Genomic DNA, 13,822 nt, shown 5'->3' with positions numbered 1-13,822 from the left:
TGCTACAACCATGCACAACAAGTCATTTTCCAATGCAAATGCGATGCTCCTAAGTCTATAACGCATGTGTTGAATACAAAAGTGTCCATAAAGCTTATTCCTAAGTCTCTACTCTTGTCCTATGCGATGATGCAATATGCATAAAGGTAAGGTGACCGCACACAATCATATCCTATCTCTAGGATGCATGCGATGTGTTAATAGCAAACAATGCTTATTCCTAAGCTCTTATCTCTTGATTATGTGTTCTAATTTGACTCTCCCGAGCCTAGGTTCTTACTTGACTTTCCCAATCCTAGATCTTTTCCTTAGACTACCCTCCCAATTATCTCTAATGGACAAATGAAGTATACATAATACAAGATAATCGCATAGAATGAAGATTCCTAATTGTGCTAACTAAATGCTTCTCAACCCATTCAACAGATTTTGCTACTCATGCGTAAATAACAGAGAGTGAACAGACATAGAGAAGGAAATTCCATTTTTATAAATGAGTTTGAGTACAAAATAACAATGGAAGATAAAGGTAGAGAGCCTAGTAGCAATTCCTTGCTGACCGAGGCTTTTACACTGTCAATCTCTATTTTATTCAAAAGATAATCCTGCTTTCGCAGGAATCGGCCCTCTCTCTGTTCTTGAAGCTTCCGAGCTCTCTCAAGCTTATCGGAACGATCTGTCGGCACAACCTTCTTCTCTCGCGTCCGCCTTAAAGTAAAAGAAAATCTAAGACCAATGTTAAACTATGAATAGAACTTGTGAGATGGTGAATTGGTGAACCGGTGGAACTGGTTAACTTCTTTTCTGAAGGATGCCTCTGGTATTTATAGAGCTTCGGGGTGAAGGCGGCTTCTCTCTTATGATTTCACAGATGGGATGGCTTTAATTCCCTGATTGATGCGCCAAATATTTGTCACCGAAAAGCTGAATGTACTTGTTATCGTTAGCGGCTGTCAGTTTAATTTGGATTCGACCGTCATCAGCTTTCTTTCCCATTGCGATTAATTATGCCTTTCACCCAGATACACCCACCAAGTTGCGGCAATCATTCTTGAGCAAATGTTTGTGAACACAATTACCGCAAAGTATTGCGGTAATGTTGCGCTCGACCAATGATTTCCTATGATCGCAATTTCCTCCTTGCGTCAACGCATATTCTGTATAAAAACACAAAAATATACCGTTTCTATGCGATGAACGCATGCGACCGCAATATTATGAATTTGATGCTTTTTGGATGCAATTTAACATATTTTATGAAAGCAAGCCAACATTGTTTAAGAATTTAGCACTATGATAACGTGCATTTCTACCCGTTATCACACCCCCAAATTTAAACAATGCTTGTCCTCAAGCATAAGCTAAAGATTTCCTTTAGCAAGTCAACCACAATGTTCTTTTCCTAGATTTCTCAAGGATACAAACGTTCATATCTTATATACCAAAGTTTCCTTAAGTCTTATTCAAGTCTCCTCTTAAAATATTTCTAAGACCTAGGGATTGCAAACTTAACCTTCAAAAGGACTTTACTAAATTCCGGAACATCGCATGATTCATTTAAAAAAAACATTTCCACCAGGGTGTTAAATGATTTTATCCTTGCATATTTCTTGACGTTATTATTTTTTTTTTACCTTGCGCTGATCCAAGTACCTTGCCTTCATTTTGACTTGCCCCCACGTGTGTCATGCGGACATCCAACTACGAGCAATGCGCTCTTTCTCAGACTAAACTCATATCTACTTGGCAACGGAGTTGCGGTCATTTATTTATGCATTGATGCTCATGACTTACTTTCGTTTTGGCTTGTCCCTACGTGTGTCATGCGAACATCCAACTACGGGTAAGTGCCCTTCACAACTTAACTCTTATCAACATGGGTTTCTATTGCGTTGACAATGGAGTTGTTATTTTCCTCTTTTCTTCTTCTTTTTTTTTTTTTTCAAAATAGTAGGTCGAAAATAAATACCTCACCCCCAAATTTAAAATGTGGCAATGTTCTCATTGCCAAAAGATTGAAATAAGTCATGTGATGTTCTTAGAAAGCTTCGTAAAGAGAGTTTGAAAGAAAGCTAGCAAACCCCTAACTTTTAGAAATATTTCATGAGGTGACTATCTTAAAGTTTAGTTGACTCTAGTATATATAAAAGAAATAGAAGCATGTTTTTCATCATTGAAATCAAATTGGCAAAGAGACAGTATGCAGTAACTTACTAAATTTATCCATGTCAAATGATTGCGTAATCAAAGAGGATGCGATGAGAAAACTTTTAAAGCTATAATGCGATGCGATAGCGCAAAATTTGAAATAAAGTGAAGGAAGAATACAACCCCCAAATTTGTGCTGTCGCCCGCATTATGTATTGATGCATTTTTCTTTTCGGCGGTCTATCTTCTTTGGATTGCGGTGATGGGGTAAGATGAGTTGCTTCTTCGTGAAACACCTCCGCAATCCTGTGCCTCGATCGTTGCACCAAAAAAAGTGAGAGAGTCAAATAATTTTAACAAAACAACAATTTTTTTAGAGAAGTAAACTAAGAATAGTGTTGGTAACAAAAAGGTAATTGCGATAATAAATAACGAGATGATAAAAGTTCATGAAGTATTTGATGTAGGAAAAGGATATTCAAAAGGATTGCGTCCCTGATAAGGTTGAGTTATATAATAACTCAGGGACCGGTTATTCCAGGCTGGGTTGTTCACGTCCACGGTGGCTTTTCCCTCTTTTCTTTATCCTCTAGGATCTTTACTGCCTTAATCCAGAGTTTTTCCCTATGAATGTTCATTACAATTTCCCCCTTGTGCACATCAATTTGAGCGCGACCGGTCGAAAGGAATGGTCGTCCCAATATGATGGGCGCATCTTCGTCCGCTTTATATCCAAATGAGGAAGTCTGCCAGCAGGATGAATTTATCGATTGTGATTACGACATTTTTCAACTTTTCTTCAGGGTGTATTCGAGATCTGTTCACAAGCAGGAGAGTTTCCTTTGTGGGCGTGAGTGTGCCGACATTCAATTGTTTGAAGATTGATAGTGACATTATGTTTATACTTGCCCCCAAGATCACAGAGTGCTTGGCCACTGTAGACCCCTCCAATGGAGCATGGTATCGTGAAGATTCCTAGGTTGCACATTTTTTGTGGGATCATAGCATTTTGTGTTGCGGCCACTGTTGCAATCTTTTCTTGATCATTTTGTTTTTCCTTCAATCTTTGTAGAGTTGGTGGTAGCTGGACTTCTTTTGTCTCATGTTCTGAAGGCTTGAGGGTGGACGCAACTTCGGGGTTTATTTTCTCAGGCTTTTCCGAACTATAGGTCAACGGGTCCTCGGTTGTCATTGCATTTAAGTTGGTCGCAATGGGCTCCTCCCCTACTTCCGCAATCATATTGTCACTTAGCAAGGAGACTGCTAAACATTGTTCCTTCCCGGTACCCCCTGTATTGCGAGGGAGCTCAGTTGAGCTCGACAACGCTCCTTGCGGTCTATTTTTCAGCTCGCCCGCAATTTGTCCCATTTGAATTTCGAGATTTCTAATGGATGTAGCTTGATTCTGAAGCACTGATTTGTTTTTCTCAATGTACTGCTTCAATAAGCTTTCTAAGGACGAAGATTGCGGTGTTTGTGAGCTGCTAGCTTGGCTATGCGCTGGATCGTTTGTTTGCGGGAAAAATCCGGGTGGCCCTCCTTTTTGTGCCAGAGGTTGAAAGCTTTATTGTTGATTTTTTCATGCAAAATTTGGGTGGTTTCACCACCCGGGGTTATATGTATCAGAATAGGGACTATTTCTCATGAAGCATACCGACTGAAGGTTTGCTGGGCATTCTTTCATCGAGTGAGAATCTCCGCAAATGACAACTTGCGATTGTTTGAGTAATTGCGCTGAGCTGCCCTTTCTTCACTCCCGTATTATTAATTGCGATGCCTTGTATCAAACTCATCATTGCAGTCATTTGATTTTGCAAGGATGCGATGGCCCCGTTGTTTGCGTCATTATCTTTTATTCTTAATCTCTGATCGCTTTCCCTCCAATCTTTGTGGTTTTTGGAAATGCGATCAAGTACACTCTTTGTCTCCTCATAAGTTTTGTCTAGCAGACCTCCAGCGGCTGCCGCATTGGCAGCAGTCTGGAAAAGGGATTCACTCCTTGGTAAAAGATCTCCATTTGCAGGTAGTTTAGTAAGCCATTATATGGACAGTCTCCTTGAACCTCGCCAAGCATCACTGAGCGATTCGTCATCTTCTTGTTCAAAATTTGTTATTAATTTCTGTCTCCTAGCATTCTCGGTTGGTGGGAAATACTTCTTCATAAACTTTTTCACCACCTGTTCCCATGAAGTTATCTCCTTTGGTTCGAGAGAATATGCCCATTTTCTTGCTTGATCGCATAAGGAAAATAGGAACAGAGTGAGTCGAACTTTCTCAGTGGAGATATTCGGGAACATAAAAGTGTTACAGATTTCTATAAAGCTCCGGAGGTGGGCGTGCGGGTCTTCGCCACGCCTTCCTTCATACTGCCCAGAAGCCTGGATTATCTGCAACATTACCGGCTTCATTTCAAACCTCGATCCATCTAATGCCGGCCTCATGATTCCTGGAAAGAAATCATAGAGGTTAGGTGACACATAGTCCAGGATGGGTCTATTGCGGTCATTCGACAGAAGGATGGGGTTGGCCATTATATTATTCGCGTTAGTGGCCCATGCCTCTGGTTGCTTCGACATTCTTGGTGTTCTCTCTTGTTGTTGGTGGTTGTCTCTTAGTCTGCATTGAAATGTTCTCCCAATCTCTGGGTCGTAATTCGTCAGAAATTGAGAGTTCGCAAAGAAATTAGAAAAATCACCGTTAGCACACTATTTTACCGAAGTCCCCGGTAACGACTCCAAAAACTTGATCCATTATTTTATGATGTTGAATGGTGGATGAAATGCGATGGTAAAAAATGCATTGAGCACTCAAGTTTTCTGAGTGGAATCCAAGTGTAAACCCCAATGAGTTCCTGGTAAGTCCAGAGTCGAACTCAGGGACTTGTAAAAATAGGTTGCGATGGTAATTTTTAAAAAACTTTGTGATAACCGGTAACTCGATTAATTGTTAGTTTGTTGTTGATTATGGTAATTAAAAATAAACAAATGAGACGGATTTGAGAAAAGTATGATTGCGTGATAGATGCACTGAGTATGCAGATCAACGGGTTGAGAAGGTCTTTAGCTAGCGTTACTTGGGAATGCGTCAGACTATGCAATCATGCTACAACCATGCACAATAAGTCATTTTCCAATGCAAATGCGATGCTCCTAAGTCTAGGACGCATGTGTTGAATGCAAAAGTGTCCATAGAGCTTATTCCTAAGTCTCTACTCTTGTCCTATGCGATGATGCAAGATGCATAAAGGCAAGGTAACCACACACATATCCTATCTCTAGGATGCATGCGATGCATTAATAGCAAACAGTGCTTATTCCTAAGCTCCTATCTCTTGATTATGCGTTCTAATCTGACTCTCCTGAGCCTAGATTCTAACCTGAATTTCCCAAGCCTAGATCCTGTCCTTAAACTACCCTCCCAAGTATCTCTAATGGATGAATGAAACATACATAATACAAGATAATCGTATAGAATGAAGATTCCCAGTTTTGCTAGCTAAATGCTTCTCAACCCATTCAACAGATTTAGCTACTCATGCGTAAATAACAGAGAGTGAACAGATATAGAGAAGGAAATTCCATTTTTATAAATGAGTTGAGTACAAAATAACAATGGAAGATAAAGGTAGAGAGCCTGGTAGCAATTCCTTGTTGACCGAGGCTTTTACACTGTCAATCTCTATTTGGTTCAAAGACATTTCTGCTTCCACAGGAATCGGCCCTCTCTCTTTTCTTGAAGCTTCCGGTGCTCTCCGAAGCTTACCGGAACAATCTGTCGGCACAACCTTCTTCTCTCGTGTCCGCCTTAAAGTAAAAGAAAATCTAAGACCAATGCTAAACTATTAATTGAACTTGTGAGATGGTGAATTGGTGAACCGGTGGAACTGGTTAACTTCTTTTCTGAAGGATGCCTCTGGTATTTATAGAGCTTCGGGGTGAAGGCGACTTCTCTCTTATGATTGCACAGATGGGATGGCTTTAATTCTCTGACTGATGCGCCAAATATTTGTCACTGAAAAACTAAATGTACTTGCTATCGTTAGCGACTGTCAGCTTAATTCGGATTCGACCGGCATTAGCTTTCTGTCCCATCATGATTAATTATGCCTTTCACCCAGATGCGCTCACCAAGTTGAGGCAATCCTTCTTGAGCAAATGTTTGCGAAAACAATCACGCAAAGTCTTGCGGTAATGCTGCGCTCGACCACTGATTTCCTATGATCGCAATTTTCGCCTTGGGTCAATGCATATTCTGCATAAAAACACAAAAATCAACTGTTTCTATGCGACTGAAATATTATGAATTTGATGCTTTTTGGATGCAATTTAACATATTTTATCAACGCAAGCCAACATTATTTAAGAACATAACACTATGATAATGTGCATTTCTGCCCGTTATCATCAAGCGATTGCGGTCATCATATGGAAGTTGCGGTATTAAGCGAATGCGGTCACTGTATGATTGCAGCTACACGATAACGCATAATAGAGGGATCAACGCAAGGTTGGTGGAATAAATGTATTAATGCATATCTTGGAAAAATCAAAAGATGATGTTGACATTTCACCTACCATGCCGTTAGCAGCAGAGATTCAGAAAAGACTGCTGTGAATGTCAGAATCAGAGTAGTCTATTAATGTTATCGACGATCAAGCTCTATATAGAAGCCGCTGAGCAGAATTTCAACTTATCCAAGGTTTTCGCCTGAGGTTCGCCTTAGAGTGGATCCTTGTGATCCAAAAAAATGCGTGAAAAGAAAGTGTAAGAGTTCTTCATCTTCTTCCTCCATTCCGAGTGACGACCGGAGCCTTCGATCGGAGCTAGATCTCGATAGAGACAGCTCCACCGTCCTTCCATGGCACCACCGGCAGCCTTGACACAAATTTGCTGGAAGCAAGACATTGCTTCTAGCTAGTCATTCCATTTTCTTTTCTTTCTTATATTGTATTATATTACATTTTGGGATTAAGGAATAAATACATTATGTGTTCAATGCATTTATGTGTTTCCTTTGATTCCATGTCCATCTTCTTTACTTAGCATCATTAACTTTTATTGCATCACTTAGTGAGATTTCTAGAGTATCGCATACTTAGTCATGTGGATTAGAGATATGAAGCATGTAGCAAACCATTGAGAGGTGTGAGTTGTGTGAGTGTGTGAGAAAACCTTATTTGCTTAGTAGGAAGCTGTAGCAACGCCTGTCTATAGGCGGACGCAACGCTTGTCTATGAGTAAAGTCAGCAACAACTAACTGCCCGGGAGGGTAAGTGGTTGGTCGCATTAAGCAATGTAAGCAAGTATTCACTAGAGATAGGAATAATCTTGCATTAGCCAAGTTCATGCGGTTACCTTGTCTTATGAGCGCATCATTAATCATTTAGGCATACTTGAGAAAATAGTCTAAAAGCCAAATCTAAGACTCGAGAAAACGGATTGGAACGCATGAGCAAGAATGGGGAACTTAGAGATAAGCTCTATTTGCTATCACACATCGTATGCACCCTACGGAGAGGATATTGCATGTGTCCAGGAAGTAGGATATGATGGTGGTATGCGGCTATCACGCTCATGCGGCGAGAGCACGTGAGCGGGTTATGGAGGTTTAGGCATAGGCTTCTTGGCACTATCGCATATACATCGCATACGTCCTAGAATTAGGCTCAAGTGTGTGTAGCATGATCTCATAGCTTGCGTTGGCTGAGGTTGCCCTTGCGGTCACTCTCAAGGGTTGCAGTGAAGACATCCTCACATTTTATCTATTTTCCCATCCATTTATTCCGCATCAACAGCTGTCGTGTCTCTATCTCTCATTCATACTTCTCATTGCATTGTCTGTTACTTAGGAGTAGGAGTAGTGTTAACTTAAAACCTTCCATCCATTCTTTTATTCAACCGCCACATACATATTACCGCATAGCATTTAGTTATAAGTCCCTGAGTTCGACCTCAAATCACCCAAGAAACTTGCGTTCGCGTTATACTTGGTGTGAGCGCAAGAAAACTTGTGACAGGAACGCATGGTCATCGCATACATTCATTAACGCATAGTTCATTCCAACGCATGTTAATCAATGCATACATTAAGAACATGCATTGCATATTACGTTCACTTAGTTTTACTTATCAAGTCATTGCCGACTCAGTAATCTAAATTTCCATCACTAGTCAGCTGATAGTCTATTGTATAAAAACTATCCATGATCATCTAGTCTCTCCAAGCTGTCATTTAGTAAATCTGATTTATTTGACAACCTTTCCATGAGAACTTTCCGAGATTGGAATTCTCAAATCAATATTACTAAAATTAGGAAAACATTTTTCCTTTTATCTCATGGTTACCATAAAACTACCAATAACCTCCCACTCAATTGTTTATTAGAGAAAAAGAGATAATTATCCAATAAATAATAATATTATAAATATATATGATAACCAACTTGCCATACTATATTTATAACCTATAGTTTTAATATTTCATCTCATGAAACATATAAACCATAACTTTTTTTCTATTCTATGGCACTTAATATAAATCTTATTTACATTAACTCTCCACTAGATGTATCTCATACATCACACCGATCATATCATACATAATCAAATTACCTCTCGTCAATTTGAACATTTCAAATCAACACAAAGAACTGATCCTCAACTTGAATCCATTGAGCTACCAAGGGGACCTTATGAACCTGTAGCTCGAAGCTCCAACGGTACGTGAATAACTGACTAAACTCTTTAGTCACGGGATCCATCATCCGTTAACTGTCAGGCACTCCATTAAAGACCGACAACTGAACTCTTCTTACTATAGATATATTATGTGTCTATCTTAACCAATCAACAATGCGACAACCCTTCACAGATCGCTCGTAAGTACATCTCGGCCAATAACCGTTATGCCCCTATAGTTACATCTAACTTCTTAAGTACCACTGATCTCTCTACTGAACATAAGTCATAATCCTACTATGACTGAGTTCTCTCTTCTAAATAGAAGTTGTGGCCGCTATGTTAAAGCCTCGGAATCAGCCCTTATGGGAGCAATTTATCTACTTACTCCTGCTTCGGGGAAGAAGTGAATTCACTCTTGTGTAACTGAGTTCCCAGCTCCCAAATTAGACAAGTCCCTAAAAAGGTAGGAATGTTGAGTTGGTAATCTGGCCACTCTCACTCATACTAATCAAAGGAACGCTCTTAAAGGCAGGAGTTCCCAAAACACTCAGGATTGAAGTCGTGTCACCTATGGTCGTTTAGGTGAGATGTATGTCTCCAGAATCAATGGCGTTATATTCAGAGACGAAGCATCTCGTGGTCCGGTCTTATACAAACTCTTTGTATAGGACACCTCCGCTCGCATGTCTCTACATGAATGGTCACCATCTGTAGTAGTTTACAATACTTGCAAACCTCTACAAAGTGGGTCGTATCCGTAGTGTCACCAGGATCAAGAATCCTTCCTTAATCATTATACTATAGACTTATTTAGGTTATAACTTAAGGCATAATCCACTTGTGTATCTCATATACATGCTTAAGTTTACAAACAATAACCATGAAGTTTTGTTTATTGGATATGAGTCAATGCTAGAATGAAATAACACTTATTTTATTCATAAACAATGTGTATATTACAAATAACGGGACTTTGGGAGAATTAGGACACCTATCCCAACAGAATTGCAACTCATGCTTGGAAGATTGACTCAAGACTATGGTGGAGAGTGTGTGAGCAAGTTGAATAGAAAGTGGAAAAATCCCACTATTTGGGATTTCTATTTTCTATCTTTTTTCAATTTTGATTTTGCAATTAATTTCCAAAATCATTTTTTTCAAAAAATGAAATCTTTATTAGTTTTACAAAATTAATTCATTAATGAATTTTCTAATAAAATTAATAATAAATAAATAACTAAACAATTTAATTAATTCTAATTAATTCAATATCAAATATTAAATTAATTTAACATTAATTCCACGATCATGAATCCCTATTCATGAATTTAATATTAAATCATGTTTAAATATTAATTGATTCTCCAAATTCGTTTAATTCTAGAAAATTAAATGCATATATATCACATATAATTACTAACTCCCTTAATTCTAATTTGAATGTTTCAAATTAACTTATCAGGCTACTCTAAGGCTAATCCATTTGGGAACTAGTAGGGGGAACCACAGATCATGGGCTCCAACCACCTAAGATTAATTGGCTAAACTCTTTACACTGAATTAACCCCCATTCGTTAACTACTAGGTCACTTCACTAAAGCCCAGAGTTGCACTCCCCTCACTGTAGATATATTATGTCTATTCGATATAACCATGATTAGTAAGTTAACCCTTCACAGGTTGTTCATAATAACGGCTGAGTCAAATAGCTGTTTTATCCCTGAGATTATCTCTTGTTCCTTAAGTCCCACTGATCCTCTCATGAACAATTGGTTTATGATCCGATTAATAAATTGAGTCCCTCTTAGGCCAAGAGGGTGGGGCCATTTGTTCAAGACCTGGAGTCAGCACTTAAGGGAACGACCTCTCTACTATCCCTGAAAGCGAGGTAGGAGTGAATTTCATCTTACACCCTATATCCTCAACCATTTACCCGATTTTACCCCTGAAATGGAGGTTTATTGAACCGAGGCTGTTGAGTCAACCCTCACCTATAAAATCTAAGGATAATCCCGAATAAATAGGAGTTCATAGTTAGCTCAGGATTAAGGTCAAATTACCTAGGTCATCGCTTTGAAATAGTCAGTTTTAAACAGTAAACAACGTTACAAAGTAAGAGTGACTTATTTCGTGGTCCAATCTTGTACAACTCATTGCACATGACACCCTCACTCCTCATTTCATGACATGTACGAATTAGGATCACTTCGTCTGTAGGACTTTACAATTTTCTGTAACAACTACAGACTAGGTCACATCCCATAGTGTTACCAGAATAAGGCACCCAATCTTATTTATATACTATAGATCATTTTGACTATTTACTTGAACCTGATCCACTTTTATGTCTCCACATAAAGTTTAAGTATTCATGTAATATTCATAGATCTTTTAGTTTATTGGATTTATTTCTAAAATGAAATAAGCAATTCATATTTTATTATACAATAGATTTCTTTTTAAACTATATAGGGAATGCATCTTATTTTCACAACGCTTGTTTTTCAATAATGGCTAGGAAGTCATACATTCCTCCCACTACATAAAGATACTCTCAACTCTTTGAGTAAGATATATTTGACCTGTCCAAAACAACTTTTGTTTATATTGTCAATTTTTAATAACTCTTTATTGATATATGCAAGCTTTTATGGAAACAAATAATACATGGTGGTCTCGAACAATATTCCAACACTTAAGGGTTCGATATTAACACTTATATCGATCTTTTGAGATTTCTGAACTATGTAAACAACTTTTACATTTCATAAAAACTTTTAAGAGTTTTCTATATCTCATACAAATTTCAGAAATACCTTAAAATTGAAATAATGTTAAAAAACAATTAAGGCAACTGGGTGTAGAAAGTTTTCACTATATTTCATATTCTATCAAATAGTCCTAGAAATCTTAAACTTTCTATACTTTGATCTAATCGAAGTATTTCAGTTTTATTTTACCTAACAAGTTTTATACACATTTGAAATTTTCAAGTGTTCTAAACTTATCACTTAGGTTAAATAACTACTTGCCTTTATTGAACTATAGTCGTTTTAAATATCTAAATATTTGCAAATGGCTTTTAACTAGGTTGATTCTAATAGAAGTTGCTTTGCAATAGAACAAACATAACTTTCGCTTATGAACATTTAATTTAGAACAAAAAATAGTTTATACAATTTGTTCTTTATAACAAGATAACATAACTTTTACTGCAATAACAAAAGTAGATAAGATCATCTTCTGACAGTAACTGCAACATCTCCCATTGGTCAACTGAAGTACAACAAGCAATGTTCAGGAACTAATTTCCCTGTTTTGCTTTCTCTGCTCTCTTCTCTACAAGGTATTGAGGGCAGTTTCTCTTCCAGTACCCTTCTTCGTTGCAGTGGAAACATTTTCCTTTATCTGCAATATTAGCCTTGCATCTTCTACCAGCGGGTTTCTTCTTTCCTTTCCCCTTGTTCTTCTTGACTGAAAGACTCTTATTTTGTGAAGAAGAAGCAATATCGGGCTTTTTGGAGGACGTTTCTATCTTCTCAACGGTAGTAACATTTACTTCTGATTCCAGACCTTTAGCTCTCATCATAGTCTAGTAAGCCTATAGCTCATTTAGAAAAGTAGTCAAGTTATATTATATTTTATTCATAAGCACGTTCGTTCAAAACTGCAGAAAACTCTCCAGAAGAGATTCTAGAATAAAACCAACTTGACTTTTCTCGTCAATGACAACCCTATTTACTTCTGCCACATTGAAATGGACCATCATGTCCAGAACATGTTCTCTAACAGAGGCCCCTTCTTGCATACGAAAGTTATACACGTATTTAATAGCATCATGCCTCAAGGAGAAGGATGGTTGTCCAAACATCCCACGGAAAGATTCCATAATCTCTTTTGCAGTACCCATACTCTCATGTTTCTTCGCCAAGACATCAGATATGTTGGCAAGAATATAGGCACGGGCTCATTTGCCCCGATCTATTTGTCGTATGCATCCCGAACAATTCAGTTTACATTTGAGCCAGGAATAGGAGGACACTCATATGTTAAAACAAACCGTAGATCATCTATCACCAGTATAGTATTCAGGTTTATTTTCTAGGTGACAAAATTGTCCCGAATAAGTTTATCAGATGCCAACGATTATACTAATGAACTCGTCTTTCTGAAAAATATAAACAAATTTTTATCAGTGCATTGCTTTTTAAACCCAATCAAGTTTTAGCAAAATAATAATGTACCCAAGATTATTTTTACAACAATACTACAACAAGACATTCTTGACTAAATACTATCTCCAGAATAACTCATATTTCGATAGTCATTTGTCTATCATTTTTTGTTAGAAATTACTATTTCTTTAGTAATTCTGTAAGTTTAACCCTCTGTTTCCAGACCTCAGGAGTCGGCCCCAATGATGCTCTCGAATTGGAAAGTCAAAGTTGAAAACGACTTTAGAAATCTTATGAATATCTAGAGTTTGAGTTGTTCCATATCCTATGTTAAAACCCTCCGAGGGGATAACCGTCATTAAACGACTAGCGAGGCCGACTTAAAGACGACAAGCATACGCAACATAGGAATCTCACAGTCCAAACCAACAAAAAAGACCACAAGATATGTTGACACATATCCTTCACCCAATTACTATGAGCTACTTCACCCATTCACTTTGATCTTGACCTCATGATGAACACTTTCCGAATGGAGGTCACTCTCAGGGTGAGACGAAGTGCTGCATGGATCTCACGGTGGGAATTTTCTAGGGACGTGAGAATTGAAATTAATATATCGTATATTTGATTTTCCATTGAACAGTTTACCCTCATTCACTTTGATATTGATTCATGCAAACTCTTTCCGAATGGAGGTCACTCCCAGGGTGACACGAAGTCCTACATGAACCTCACGGTGTGAACATCTTAGGACGTGAAAATTAAAATCAAAACATCACATTTGATTTTATGGTGAAAAACTTCCCTTATTCACA

This window comes from Benincasa hispida, chromosome 10, assembly GCF_027475165.1.
Source record: "Benincasa hispida cultivar pf3 chromosome 10, pf3_genome.v1.1, whole genome shotgun sequence".
Classification (NCBI taxonomy): domain Eukaryota; kingdom Viridiplantae; phylum Streptophyta; class Magnoliopsida; order Cucurbitales; family Cucurbitaceae; genus Benincasa; species Benincasa hispida.
This window is presented reverse-complemented; position numbering follows the sequence as displayed.